Source organism: Tiliqua scincoides, chromosome 4 (assembly GCF_035046505.1).
Source record: "Tiliqua scincoides isolate rTilSci1 chromosome 4, rTilSci1.hap2, whole genome shotgun sequence".
Taxonomy (NCBI): Eukaryota; Metazoa; Chordata; class Lepidosauria; order Squamata; family Scincidae; genus Tiliqua; species Tiliqua scincoides.
In genome coordinates this window covers 78,068,736-78,083,351 of record NC_089824.1, presented here as the reverse complement: position 1 = coordinate 78,083,351, position 14,616 = coordinate 78,068,736, and the positions used below count along the sequence as shown (strand labels likewise).

Here is a 14,616-nt window from a genome sequence, read left to right as displayed (position 1 = left end):
TAGCATTATGGGCTGGCAGCAAGTTCAGGTGAGATAGGAAAATGTCATGTCCCAGGAACTTTCTGGGCCCCTCCTTTGGCTCCTGGACCCAGGAACAAATTACCCCCTTTACCCCCCTCTCCAAGGCCCTGATCATATTCACTTTGAGCTAAAAGTAAGCACTGTTTTTCACAAACATTTTCAACAGTGCTGAAAACAACCTTCTTTGAGATGGCACTCCTTGTGAAAAAGCTTGGTTATTAATTTAAATTGCCATAGCTGATCTTCACTCTCAGTTCCCTCTATGATGACCTGAAATGATGGGGAGAGGAATGGGGGAATTCCCAGGTGGGGTGGGAGGTGGGAAAGGAGGCAGGCTTGAATACTCTCATATCCTAGCCCAGTGGTTTCCAAACAGTGCACCACAGTGCCCAACAACTAGCAGGGGTGCTACAGAATGTCCCCAGCAGCCTCTTTTTACCAGCTCTCCCAGGTGCTGCCATCTTGAACTGTGCAATGGTGCTACTCTGACAGGACTCCATGACCACAGGGCACTGTGACTGCAGTAAGTTTGTGAACCACTGTCCTACCCTCTTCTCTCTCCCTTTCCACACCTCAGACTAACGCCTGCAAAGTAGAATCTGAGGAATCCCATGACAGTGGTGGAGGCTTTATCCAGGGTAAGTAAATACCTCACTTCCCCCAAGGAGACTTTCCAATTGCCTCCCTCCCACACAAGCAGCATGCAGTCTATTGGTGTGGCTGCATTAGTGTGTATGTGTGGATGTATGTAGGATTGGGCTGTTAGTGTAGCACAGTGATTTTCAACCAGTGTGCTGCAAAATGTTCTGCAGGAGTCACAGGAGTTTGGGGGAGGGTTATACCCTGCACATGCCCGATCTCAACTGATCTTGGAAGCTAAGCAGGGTCAGGCCTGGTTAGTACTTGGATGGGAGACCGCATGGGAATACCAGGTGCTGTAGGCTTATACCATAGTCTGTATTGGAATTGCGGAAGATATTACCAAGGAGATAGGGTGCGGTATCCACAGTGCCCCTTGCTCTGAGTAAATGCAGGATTAAAGCCCAGGTGGTAGCTGGAGGTGTGCTGCACAGCTGCAGCCACTAGAGCATAAGGCGATCCCTCAGGTATATAGGGAGCACCTGAGGCAGAAAGGGTTTGGTGGGTTTTGAAGGAGTGCAGGTTGGAGGTAGGAGAGGAGACTGGCTGACTGATTTGGTTTATGGAATTGGGAATCAGACTGGATTGTGACTGGACTTTGGCTTTGGACTTTGATTTGGATACCTTGACTGATTGGACTGACCTACCTGGAACCTGACTTTGGATAGTAACTTGGCTTATTGGCAACTCTGATTGATTGGACTGGTTTACAAGGCCCAGTGGCTTGGGATTTGGCAAAACATAGTCTTTCGAGACTGAAGGTTGCCAACCAACCAATATATTAGTAGGGCTGTAAGGGGAAGTGAGCCTCCCATCAGCAGCATGGTGTGCCTTGTCAATCGTCCAAAAAAAATGATGGTATGCCTTGTTAGTGTGCCGCGATATGAAAAAAGTTGAAATCACTGGTCTAGCACTCTCCTTACAACAGCAGCTGTTCAGTTAATTCTAAAAGCTCTGTATGGATCACAAAGATCATTGCCATTGTCTATCTCCAGCATCTGGTAGGTAGGCACAGTTCTGATCATGGTGGTTCTTCAGAGCCATTGATAGGCTTATCCTCCATGAAAGTAGCAAATCCTTTAAAAAAAAAAGCCATCTAAGCTAGTGGCTCAGTTAAGAATATCTTGAATGTCTTTTCTATGTTCTTTATTTCATATCATTGATGCTGTTGGGGCAATCAAGCAGATAAAGGAAGGGAGTGAAAGATTCATACCAGAATTGTGACTGCAGTTTCTATTGTATGCATGCTTTCAGAAGTGGACTGAGAACAAGGAAAACTTGTCCTTTGTCCAAGTACTATGACACCTAATCACACTGTCATCACTTATCTGTATTATCAGGTAGACTGCATGTTATAGCAAACACTCATTGTGTAGGCTGGTCATCAATCAACACTCTCTTGTAATAATGAGTAATGCAGATACAGTTGAAGAGAGATGATCTCCTGGGGAAATAATCAACAAAGGAAAGTGTTTCTGCTCTCTCACCACTCTTCTCTTTTTGTTTATTCTCTGTATGCTAAATGAGTGGTGGTGGAGGAGAGGATAGCAAAGAGGAGAGTGTGAATTTGTTTTCAGAGTAAAACAGTTGAAGTAGATGACCCAAATAGATTTCTTTCCAGTGAAATAAGACAAAATATGGCGATTTCACACTTTGTGCTATTGTGGGATGCATTTCACTGCCCTAAATCTGGACAGACAGATTTTGTTGGCAACCTTTAGTCTCGAAAGACTATGGTATCGCGCTCTGAACGGTGGTTCTGGAACAGCATCTAGTGTGGCTGAAAAGGCCAATTCGGGAGTGACAATCCCTTCCACATTGGGAACAAGTGCAGTCTGTCCCTGGTTTGTCTCCCTGGCTATGGGCCTTCCTTCTTTGCCTCTTTGCCTCAGACTGCTGGCCAAGTGTCTCTTCAAACTGGGAAAGGCCATGCTGCACAGCCTGCCTCCAAGCAGGCCGCTCAGAGGCCAGGGTTTCCCACCTGTTGAGGTCCACTCCTAAGGCCTTCAGTTCCCTCTTGCAGATGTCCTTGTATCACAACTGTGGTCTACCTGTAGGGTGCTTTCCTTGCATGAGTTCTCCATAGAGGAGATCCTTTGGGATCCGGCCATCATCCATTCTCACAACATGACCGAGCCAACGCAGGTGTCTCTGTTTCAGCAGTGCATACATGCTAGGGATTCCAGCTCATTCCAGGACTGTGTTGTTTGGAACTTTGTCCTGCCAGGTGATGCCGAGGGTGCATCGGAGGCAGCGCATGTGGAAAGCCTTCAGTTTCCTCTCCTGTTGTGAGCAAAGAGTCCATGACTCGCTGCAGTACAGAAGTGTACTCAGGACGCAAGCTCTGATAGATAAGCAAATTCATAAGCAAATTCATAACATGCAGCAGAAACAAAAAAGGGTGGTTGATTATGTTACATGTAATAGTTTCTGGTCAACATCAAATGTCAATCCTGGAATCAAAGTAAGAGGCAAATTTAGGCTGTGAGGGACAAACATTTGTTTCCTTCCAATAAATCTTATCATTTTATCAAAGGAAATTTTATCAAAAGGAATTTTAATAACATTTTTTCAGTTGGGAAGAAGTGCTTTTTCTGAATGAAATAAGTAGAGTTCATTGGAAACTCACATCATTCACATGAATGATGTGTGAGAAAACCCACTTCTTCAATCTCCTGGAAACTGACATTTCACTGTGCCTCATTTAAGCTACTTTTGTTGTATCCACCTCAATCAGGAGGGTTGACACATAACTGTCCCATGTTTCCTATGGTTGCTATAAAAGTCAGATGGAAAGTAGTTTGAAGATGCCCTGCCACTCAAGCTGTGGTGCTTTCAGAGTTGAAATCCAAACCCTATGGATTTTAATAGGACTGCTGCAGACAAACTGGCTTCCGTATGCATGGCAAGCATCTCTTCAACTGAACTGTGGAGTTCCACATTGTTTCTACTGATATGTTGACTTCAATGACAGCCTAATTGACAAGAAGTCAGAAAAAAAGTCGTCAGAGCTGGAGTTGTATGTTTATTCCGGGTGAATTTTGATTATGATCAAATCAGTTTCAAGGGGAAATTCTGTGAAAACAAAAGTATGCATTTTAAAATAATGTAAAATGTCACAAAACACTATCCAGATGTACATACACAAAATCACACAATGATCAGAACTAAAAATATATCTTAAAGTCTGAATCATGAAATATTTAAATAATATCAATAAGACAAGATTGGATAAAATGACACCCAGAAAAAAAAAATGTAAAGTACAAGAAAACTTTAGAATTTCAACTAAACCTTTGCACATGCACAGGATTCTTCTTTGTTCTATATTACTCATTAAAATATAATGTCTGCTGCAAGCTTTCTGTTTGGACTGTTGTACATTTGATCTGTGAGAACCCATAGCGTGTATTCACATCCAATATCATGAGACCAGTTAGGGCTGGGTTTCCAGTCTTTCTTGGCCCACTCAGTTGCAAGCCAATGTTGTTGGGAGTAAGGGAAGAATCTGAGCGATGTGGGGAAGAAAGCAAAGGGAATGGAATGCAAGGATGTGGTGAGGTCTAGTTTACTGCTCCTAATGACACTTAAAAAGATCCTTTCATTTCTGAAACAAAGCCTACTAGCAATCTTCTTCTGCCAGGAAGGCTTATTTCTTTTCTTTTTCTTCCTCTTTGGCAGTGGCCTCTTTAATAAATAGACACACGCCAGCAAAGGGACTCAGAATGTCAATCCTCCCACTTGTGCCAAAAGCAAAGAATTTTTGTTTTGTGTTGTTCATAACAAAAGCAACAGAACAATCTTCCCAATGCCTGCATTCTTGCTAACTTGTGGCATTTCTTTAGCATCTCTTTAACCCCAAATACCACTGAAGCAGCCCAAAACATATTATGCTCTTCTTCCGTACTACAGTATTTATTTTGTGAGCTTAATTTCCTGGTTTTTCCGAGGCCCCACCCAAATCATTGGGAAGTTTGACTTTTAAAGGACAGAACAATGGTGTTACTGTGACTGAGCCCTCTTGATGAACAATGCAGGAAAAGCCTCAATAGTGTATTCAGGCTCTATGCAACTACCTTCATTTTACACCCACTGTGTAAAAGGGCGGAAAAAAGGCAATAGAAATTGTGAACACCCCCACGCAGCAAAGAATTTAGAGTCAGAACTTGAGCACTGGCTCAGTTCAAGGTTGATCTGAGCCACCATTCTGTTTCCATCAGGAGCCTGCTGAGGCCTCTGGAAATTCACAGAAAGGGTATGAAAGTGATGGCTGTTCCCACTGTTGTCTCAGACACCTGATATTCAAAGGTGTCCTGCTTCTGAATATGGAAGTTTCAGTTAGCTAACACTGAATAGTCATTGGCCAAATCATCCTGCAGAGCTCACCAAGTCTTACAGAGATCAGCTCGGACTTGCACCAGCAATAACACTGGCACAGGTCCAAGTTTATCCACAGCAGCTATTAGAGCTTACCCTGGGGTAGGGGGACAAATGTCCCCTTATGTCCCTTGAATGCCCCTTACCCCAACGAGATCTGCAGCAGCTGAAAATCCCCCATGGGATGCAGCTTTACCTGTGCCAGTGCTGATGCATCACCACCCAGGGATTTCGTTAGGATTTGGCTGTTTCAGTATAATCTTGTGCATGTCTACTCAGATCCATTGTGTTCTATGGCGCTTACTTCCAGAAAAGTGTGCCTAGGATTGCAGCCTCAGTCTAGGTCCTGAAAAGCCTAGGTCCTGAAAAGCCTTATTCTTCAGTTTTAGAACATGTTTTAGAACAATAAGCATAATTTAAAGGACATAACTTTAAAAAGCAATGCCCCTGAGAATAAACAAAGTCAGAAGGAATTATGGCCTTCAGGCAGATGTGAACCCCATGGTTTCTGTCACTTTTCCCCTAGAATCTCATCAGTGTACACATGGAAGTGGAATTCCTTAATAATAATAATAATAATAATAATAATAATAACAACAACAGGTATTTATATACCGCCTTCCTTGGTCTTTATTCAAGACTTTATTCAAGGCGGTTTACATAGGCAGGCTTTATTTAAATCCCTTATTAAATAGGGATTTTTACAATTTTGAAAGAAGGTTCTTTCTTTCAAGAACCACTACATTCAAAGTGTTTCGTTCCGATCTGGCTTGACATTCTGGCCTCCATCCTCCCACGCTCAGAGCAGATGGAATTGCTCGGCTTCAGCTTGTCAGCTGCTCCAAGGTCGCACGGTGCCGGTGGCCTCGAACTGGCAACCTTGTGGATGTTATCTTCAGGCAGACGGAGGCTCTACCCTCTAGACCAGACCTCCTGCCCTTACCTTACCTTAGAGGTAAGCTGAGCAAACCATGCTGCTGAAGTGGCTGGAGGTACCTTTTGGAGACTAGGATTTCCCCAACATCCGCCAACCAACTGAAAATTCTCAGACTCTCTTTTAATCTGCATAGAAGTCTGAGTATGCCTGAGAGGAAGTGGAAGTGTTCTTTTGTCCCTTCCCTTGTCAGGACCAATCAGATCTGCACTTTGACCTGATGTTTGCAGGAAATGATTTTTTTGTTCAAAAAACAGTTTTGTTGCTCTAAGGATTTTGATAGTTGTTTTGGAGCTTATAGTCTTTGCACCTCAAGATGTTTGGGAGAATCATTTGTGCAAGTCTGACAGTGCATTCATGCCTACTCATAAGTAAGTCTCATCATGTACAATGGGGCTTACTTCCCGTAAAGTATGTATAGGGTTACAACCTAAGCTGGATCAGTTTGAAGGCATAAGAAATCTTAACAAATATTCCTTAAATATTAAATTGCATCCAGGAAGGTGACAAAATATTTTTTGTGAACAAAAAGTTTGATTAATTCTATGCACACACATTAATGCACACACATGTGCGCTCGCGTGCACACAGAGTGTAAAAAGGTATCTTGGTATAAAATTATGTAAGTTTCTATTTTGAACTCATCTGGTCCTAATTTTCTAAATTTACTGCCTCAGAGCTAATGCCAAAGTGCTACGTTTGATTTATGGAAATACTTTAGCACATTTTTCCATCATGATATTGTAGAATGCATTTATGGCTCTTTTTGTTATTGTTGGGAAATATAGACTGGGGGGGAAATCTTTTAACGAATTCTTCAAATACTTTATTATGAAATACCACAAGACACACAGTTAATGAGGAATCTAGTAAACAATACAATGCATTTCTAAAGCATGCCACATAGTTTGCTGACCTTTTTCTGCTGTACTGAACAAGTTGATCCATCTGGTAAATGGATATTCAAAAATGTAAAGTTTGTGCCAATTTTTTTAAACTGCAGCTTCACTATGATGTACCACTAAATATTTAAAAAAATGGCGCGCTCTCTCTCAAACCCAGACATCAAAAAGAGAAATAAATTAAGAAAGTATCTATAAATGATTTGGTAACAATATGAATCCTAAAGAACTGCATTTTTTTCTTAGCTGGAGGAAAGGCATCTGCTGGAGTCCCGAATCTAGTTTTCCACCCCAGAAGCAATGAAGCATTTGTAAAATGACAACATGCAAAAATGTTTTGATGGATTCAAGCTCTGGCAAGGGCAAAGGCAATGAACTTTAAACTCAAAATGAAGATCAGAAATAGTTTTAAAAGTCTCTGAAAATTATAATATGTGTGATGGCTGTGCATTAATCAAAATATGCCCCTTGTGATAAGATTGTGAGTTGTTTCCATCTGGTTTTTAAAAAATACTTCTAGTCTAGGCAGCAGTTTCAGAATCTGTTGAATCTTTTCCAGGGCTCTTAAGTGACTGGAGATGAAGTGTAACAAAAACAGGGCCAAGAAAAGGCTCCCTAGTGGGGGCGGGGCACAGCTCAGTGGTGGAGTGCTTGCCTTGCATTTAGAAAATCCCAGGTTTACAGCCCAATCCTGAAGCTGGTGTTAAGCTTCAGCACCAGCTCCAGGCCTTGCAAACATGCCATAAAGCACCGCCCTGCAAGCAGTGAGCGCAGGTGCAGAGCTGAGGACACAGAGCCCAGGAGACCCATGGATGTTGGCTGCTGTTTGCCTGGGGGAAGGGAGCAAACACTCCCTTCCCCTGAGGAGACCCAGGTGGTAGCCACGCACCCACAAGATCTGGTGGTTGCCATTTTGGCACTGCTGAAGCCCTGGGCACCTCCATCTTCAGAACTGGGCCCTTAATCCCCAGCATCTCCAAGTAGAGAAGAGAAAATTCCTGTCTCAAACCCTTAAGAGCTACAGCCAGTCAGGGCTGACAATACACTGCCAGGGAACAAAATTAAGATTAAAGAGAGCAGGGGTAGTGGGGCTAAATCTGTTGATCTTATTCTTTGATTGACAAGGCAAGATGTATATAAACCTGTACCTTAAAATTACTAGTAGCTTGCAATCAAAATTGACCAAAAACACTCCAATTATTGTTTTCTAGACCCCCCCTTTTTAAAGAGGAAAAAATAAAAATAGAAACATAATGAAATTCTGTATTCTTCCCCTGCTTTCTCTTCCCTCTCTATAAACTGTTTTCACCATTGTGCCAATTTTAGATTGTGAGCCTCTCAGGACAGGAACTTTTCTTTCCCCTGCGCATAGCTAGAACGCTTTGCTGGAACAGAGTAAGATCCATCTACACCAGCATCCTTTTACAAACAGTAGGCAGTGGGAGGCCAGAGCGTAAAAGTGTGGGCCCTCCCCTGTCATTTACCTCCAGCACCCATGGCTAGCCCATTCATAAGGCCAACTGAAATGGCCACATCAGGTGGCACCCATCTCTGTCTGCCTATTTGCCTGCACTGCTTCTCCTTATTCTTCCGCTCCTGGATTGGAAAAGAAAGACAGGGAATAGAGAAGAAGCTGAAATGGCAAGGGGAAGAGAGTGCAGAGCTGTAGAGTGGGAGGAGCAGGGACTGGAACATCATCGGGTAAGGGGAACAGCATTTGACATGCTGCCTCAGGCATCTGGGGGTCTGGCCCTGTAGGCACTGTTCCCCTAAAGGTGTGCAGCCAGGCTCCATGCAACTTGGGGTTCAGCTATCTGGAAGTTCAGTGATGACCTGTGATGTCATTGCCAAATGTCTAGAGGCCTCACCCCGCCACCACTCAACCACAGAGGGCTCTGCACAGTGGATTCTTAAAGGGGATTCTTACAAGGAATACTGCCTGCCACACCTGCTATTCGGAGATAGATTGCTTCTGAGCACTGAAGTAGGTTTCATTCAAAACCATCTCCTGTGAATCTGTTTACCCACCCACCCCCTCCTTTTTTAAAGCCTTTTAACCTAGAGGAGCCAAGGTACACAAAGTCATGGCCCAACAAGAAGCTGACGGAACATACCAAGATCCAGGTCTACAGAGCTTGCGTCCTGAGTACACTTCTGTACTGCAGCGAGTCATGGACTCTTCACTCACAACAGGAGAGGAAACGGAACGCTTTCCACAAGTGCTGCCTCCGACGCATTCTCGGCATCACCTGGCAGGACAAAGTTCCAAACAACACAGTCCTGGAACGTGCTGGAATCCCTAGCATGTATGCACTGCTGAAACAGAGACGCCTGCGTTGGCTCGGTCATGTTGTGAGAATGGATGATGGCCGGATCCCAAAGGATCTCCTCTATGGAGAACTCATGCAAGGAAAGCGCCCTACATGTAGACCACAGTTGTGATACAAGGACATCTGCAAGAGGGATCTGAAGGCCTTAGGAGTGGACCTCAACAGGTGGGAAACCCTGGCCTCTGAGCGGCCTGCTTGGAGGCAGGCTGTGCAGCATGGCCTTTCCCAGTTTGAAGAGACACTTGGCCAGCAGTCTGAGGCAAAGAGGCAAAGAAGGAAGGCCCATAGCCAGGGAGACAGACCAGGGACAGACTGCACTTGCTCCCAGTGTGGAAGGGATTGTCACTCCTGAATTGGCCTTTTCAGCCACACTAGACGCTGTTCCAGAACCACCGTTCAGAGCGGGATACCATAGTCTTTCAAGACTGAAGGTTGCCAACATTTTTTAACCTAGAGGCTAATCTCCACATTTTGAAGTAGTTGATTCTGTAAGTGAATTAGGCTCTATCATATTCAGCATCTTTTGTTCCAGTGTTATGATAATTTTGCCCATATACATTCGCTGGATGGACCATTCCGAAAGTTATAAACCTCTCTATCCTGTTCCTCCCCTTGGGTCTAAACAAACTGCAAACATGCTGGGTAGGAGGAAAAGAATAAAAGGAAAGTGACTGAGAAAAGATCTTGGCACTCATCGATTGCAAACTGTCTGCCAAACTTCTTTAAACATCTCTGTTGAACTGAATACATGTAAACCACTGATGAAGAAATTAATGGACAGAAAAAAAGAAAGGGAGAAATTAACTAGAGTAAAAAGATCAGGATTGTTCAGCCCTGGACCAATCTGATGTGCTGCCTGGGCCCAAGTCTATTTATCATCCACCCCAGCACACAATGCACTCAGTGCAAATTTCTACCACAATCTCCCCCATCTCCAATGCCACCCCTCTGCATTTCTCCCGTCTTCCCTGCCCCTTGCCCTCTAGTGCCACATTAAACCCTCCACTTCCCCATCACTTCCCTGCCTTGCTCATAAACCCCTCCAAGCATCCCTCCTTGACACTTCTGCCAGCCCTCTCCTTCTTCTTCCCATTCTCTGCCATTTCAAGAAACCGAGAGAATGGAAGAGGCAGAGAGAAAGTGAGGGAAGGACACAAGAGAGGGGCTAGAGCAGCCAATCTCCCATTTCTTCCCTTTCTCCCTCACCTCTTCAGCCTTTTTAAAAGGCAAGGGAGCCAGAAGGAGGAAGCAGCAACATTTATGGGAGCAGGACATCAGCTCTAAGTGGTGGCTGCCCCAACCGAGGCACAGCTGCCCTGGTCCACCAGTGGCCACCAGGTCCAATCAGTAGGCTGTCCCTGGGGTAGTTGTACTATAGATGCCTGTGAGTTGCTATTGTGCTTGCAGATCAATATCACAATAAAACTGGAAATTTTGTTAAACTTTGAATTGGTGCTGGGAGAGAGATGAAGGTGTGAGATCTCCAAAAACTTAAGGTTCTAAATCAAATTTAACATGGCATGAAAATAATTGTATCTTAGCAAGCAGGGGACCAGGATATCACTTCCTGTTATTTTCATGTGGACAGTGGCTACCAGCATTTGTCTCTTTTCACAGCAACAGCACTGTCTTGGGAGGATATCTCTGGGAGCCCAAAAGAGCCTGAGGGGACTAAGCATCTTTGTTTTACTGGGTCTAATCTCCCTGAGCCACTTTCCTTTGTTAGAGAAGAGAAATTCACCACTTTTTCAAATAGGCTGAGACTTACAATTGTGTCTGTGACTTTTTTTTTTTCCTGCTTTGCTTTGATGACGGTGATTTTTGTAGCAACTTCCAGGTCTCACTAAAAGGTCAAGCCTGCCTTTCTCTTTGCTTCCCATTCATACCATTACTGCAATCACTCATTCTCCAAAAGATCCCCAGTGCTGCTTCATTAGCTGCCAGTAGCCTCAGTCTTTAGCAGGAGAGTCCCCTCTGAATGGCAAATAAGATCAGAGAACCCAGTTATGCTATTTATCATGGTGGTTACACAAAAGGATATCTAAATGACTTCACCATTTAGTTCTCCACCAAAGCAGCCAAGATTCTGTGCCACCTGCTGCATTAAGCAGCTTTCAGACTTTCATTCATTCTCCACATGTTTTTGGTTTTGTTGTTTCTTCCAAGTTTTTTTTTAACCTTTAAAAGGAAATCATTTTTATAAATGATATATTAGACCAGTTGGAGGAAGGCACTCTGTGGTTGCAGTCCTTTGCACACTTGTCCTCTACCAATTTATTTCTGCATAAATATACATAGGATCAGGGCCAGAGAGCCTGAGAGCAAATGGCACCCCCACACAAGAAGCCTCTTCAGCACTGCCCTCCATTTGTTCAGACTTTGAATTCCTTACTCGTTATTGTATTTGTAGCCCCTTGTGCTAGTTTTATACACAATCTGCATGCATGATCTACCCCTGTCATATGAAACAATGCATTTGCACCCATGGATCAATAACTCGATATATATTGGTGCTACACATAAACAAGTAACAGTGTTTCTATTTCCTCTAATTTTACAAAAATTCCTTAATTTTAAGAATTAAAATTCTTAATTTCTTTAAGAAATTTAAGAATTTCTTAAAATTCTTGGGGGGGGGGTGCCCCAGTGCCCCCCCAAGCCCAGCACCCGACCCAGTTGCCTGAGTTTCCTCCTGCCCCCAAATCCATCTCTGCACATGATTTAAGATAGTTATTTAAAGGAAGCTAACTGAATAGCTAAGAACCCTTGAATCAGTTGTACTATTGTACAGAGATCAGAGAGAGAAGGCTCTCATGGAGAGCTAGCCTGCCCATGAAGAAGACTGAGGCCTCAGTAGCAGATTGATGGGGTGAGCTCTGGTTTCCACCTCCTCTGCTGTTGCCACTGCTCTGATTCCTCCCATAATTGGTGCTAATTTGATTTGAAAAGGGAACAGAGGGAACAGAGTAGAAGCGAATGAGGAGGGGAAGACACTCTAGCCCACCACTATTGTCTCCTCTACACTTGCTTTTTCATTCCCCTTTTCCTTCTCCAATCCAGCAAATGGAGAAGGAGGAGCTGCAACACCAGGTAAGAATGGAGGCATTTGGTGCCATTTGCCACTGGCTAAGGAGCGAAAGTGGCATTTGGTCCCCTGCCTCAGGCATCAGAAGATCTTGGGCCACATCCTACTCGATATATATACACATGCACGTGCATGCAAAAGTGCATGCACACATACACACATCTGTTTGGAAGAAAAAGAAAAATCATTTATATTTACACTGTTGACCTTCAATATATGCATAAATAAACATATATAGCTCTAACAAATGAAATGCTGCATATCACTGTAGAGGTGAAATGCTTGTGACAATGACACATCCTCGAACGTTCAAGCTTAAGAAAAACCCTCTATCCTACAGTTAATACAGTCAGATTCATCCCATTTACGCACCCTTTGCTGCTTTCTTGTCTGCAGCATAGACATTTCCTGTCCTTCCCTCCCAGGAGAGGCAATTAAAAAAAGGCAGAAAGCAATTCAGTGCAAATAAGCATTTCAACCCCAGAAGTCTCTGTTGACCTTTTCCCAGGCCTTCTGAAATACGCATTCATTTTATGAAACAGGCACATGTTTCAAAGTTCAAAGATAACAATGAGGAAAGCAGATTTCTTCCTTTCTGCCGATGGCTTTTGTACCTTCTTGCTTTTATGCTATATTCAAAAACATACAAAGAGTGGAGAGTGAGGTGGGAATACACAACAGGATAATAAACATTTTTCCCCCTGTCATATTGTACTGTGAAAGGAAGTGAGCAACACTATGAAAGCATGACCTTTCTGCAGCTCAAAGAAGGTCACGCCCTGCTGACAAGGCTGTGAGTGTGCTCTTGAGTAGTTGTAGCATTCCAGATTCACATACTATGAGAAAGTATATCGATAGTTTTTTCTTTGAGGTTACAAAAGTGGGGGGAGGGAGTGAGAGAATCTGTCAGAGATGTCAGAAAATTGCATTAAATAAAGCAGAGCCTTTTATTTTCTTTGTCTGTAATGTTGGTTCTTACATGGCAGCCTGACCTGAAGACACTGTCCACTATGAAGTGCTTGTGAGAACAACCAGAATGGTTTAATACAGGGGTCTCAAACATAAGGTCCTTGGGTCGAATGTGGCCCCCAAAAGCAATTTATTCAGCCCCCGTAATAATTGGGCTCTCCCAGCATGATGATTGAGCTCTCTCAAATCTTGAAAATATGGATAAGATTTGTACATTTTCTCTTCTGTCATTTACAGCTAATGAGTTTCTATGTGAAAACAAAGTGCTTATTTTTCACTTGCTTCATGATGTCACCTTCTGCTTAATGATGTCACCTGTGGCCCTCAGCAGGCACCATGAAGGCTAACTCCGGCCCTCTGTATGAAACGAGTTTGACCTTTGTGGTTTAATACATGCAGACTACTGAGGCAATACACCAAGGATCTGATCCTATCCAACTTTCCAGTGCCGATATGGCCATGTCAATGGGTCATGCATTGCATCCTGTGGTGGTAGAAGGGTAGTCACAGAGGCCTCCTCAAGTTAAGGTAGTGTTTGTTCCCTTACCTTGGGGCTGCATTGAGTAGAATTAGGCCCAAAGTGACTGGATTCAAATCAGCCATGACTGATTATGTACAGACCTGCAGGAATAAGAGTCTTTCCCCAAAAAGACTGCATATTGCACAGTGTAGGTGTATGACCATTGTGGGCAGAGAAGTGGTGAGAGAGAAGGTGCTTGCCATATGCTCATATTGGGCAACATACTCTGAGCAGCTCTTTTAGGCTCCTCACAGCCCAGACATCAAAGAGAGATGCCTATTGGGTCACCATGTCCTCAGGTTGAGTAACTCCAAGTAGTTAAGGCAGGTAGGCCCCATCTCAGCTGCCCAAAGCTAAACAGCCCCAAGGATCAGTCAGTTTTTGAAACAAAAATAGAAAGTTCTCGTTTCTCAGTTTTATTTACAGGAAGTTCTCCGTACGCCAGTCTTTTCCCTATGGCTTGACAATAAATTATACTGACATGAAAAAAAATAAGAGAAGTGACATTAGTCCATATATAGCAACACCACCCACCCATTCAGCACTGGCCCAGTGTGCCATAAAATACAGTCATTTTTCAGATGAAGTAGTTATTGCATTGCAGAGCTTCCTGGAATGGCAGAGTTAAAAATAAACAAATAACCTCTGCCACAGCAATTTTGAACCTTTTTCATCTCATGGCACATTGACAAGGCACTACAATGTATGCCGGCTGCACTATTTGGCCCCAGGATTTGCTCCTTCTCTACAAGCTGGAGAACTGAACCTTGCTAGCACATGGAGGAGGGAACCTGACACAGGATTGCAAAATGGACTTGATACATCCACTTATCATTTGA

The 14,616-nt window shown here is 43.6% G+C and overlaps 1 pseudogene; it reads left to right on the top strand.

The window, feature by feature from the left end:
* The first annotated feature begins 849 nt into the window (after positions 1-849).
* Positions 850-965, top strand: LOC136650102 (5S ribosomal RNA; annotated as a pseudogene).
* The last annotated feature ends 13,651 nt before the right edge of the window (positions 966-14,616 follow it).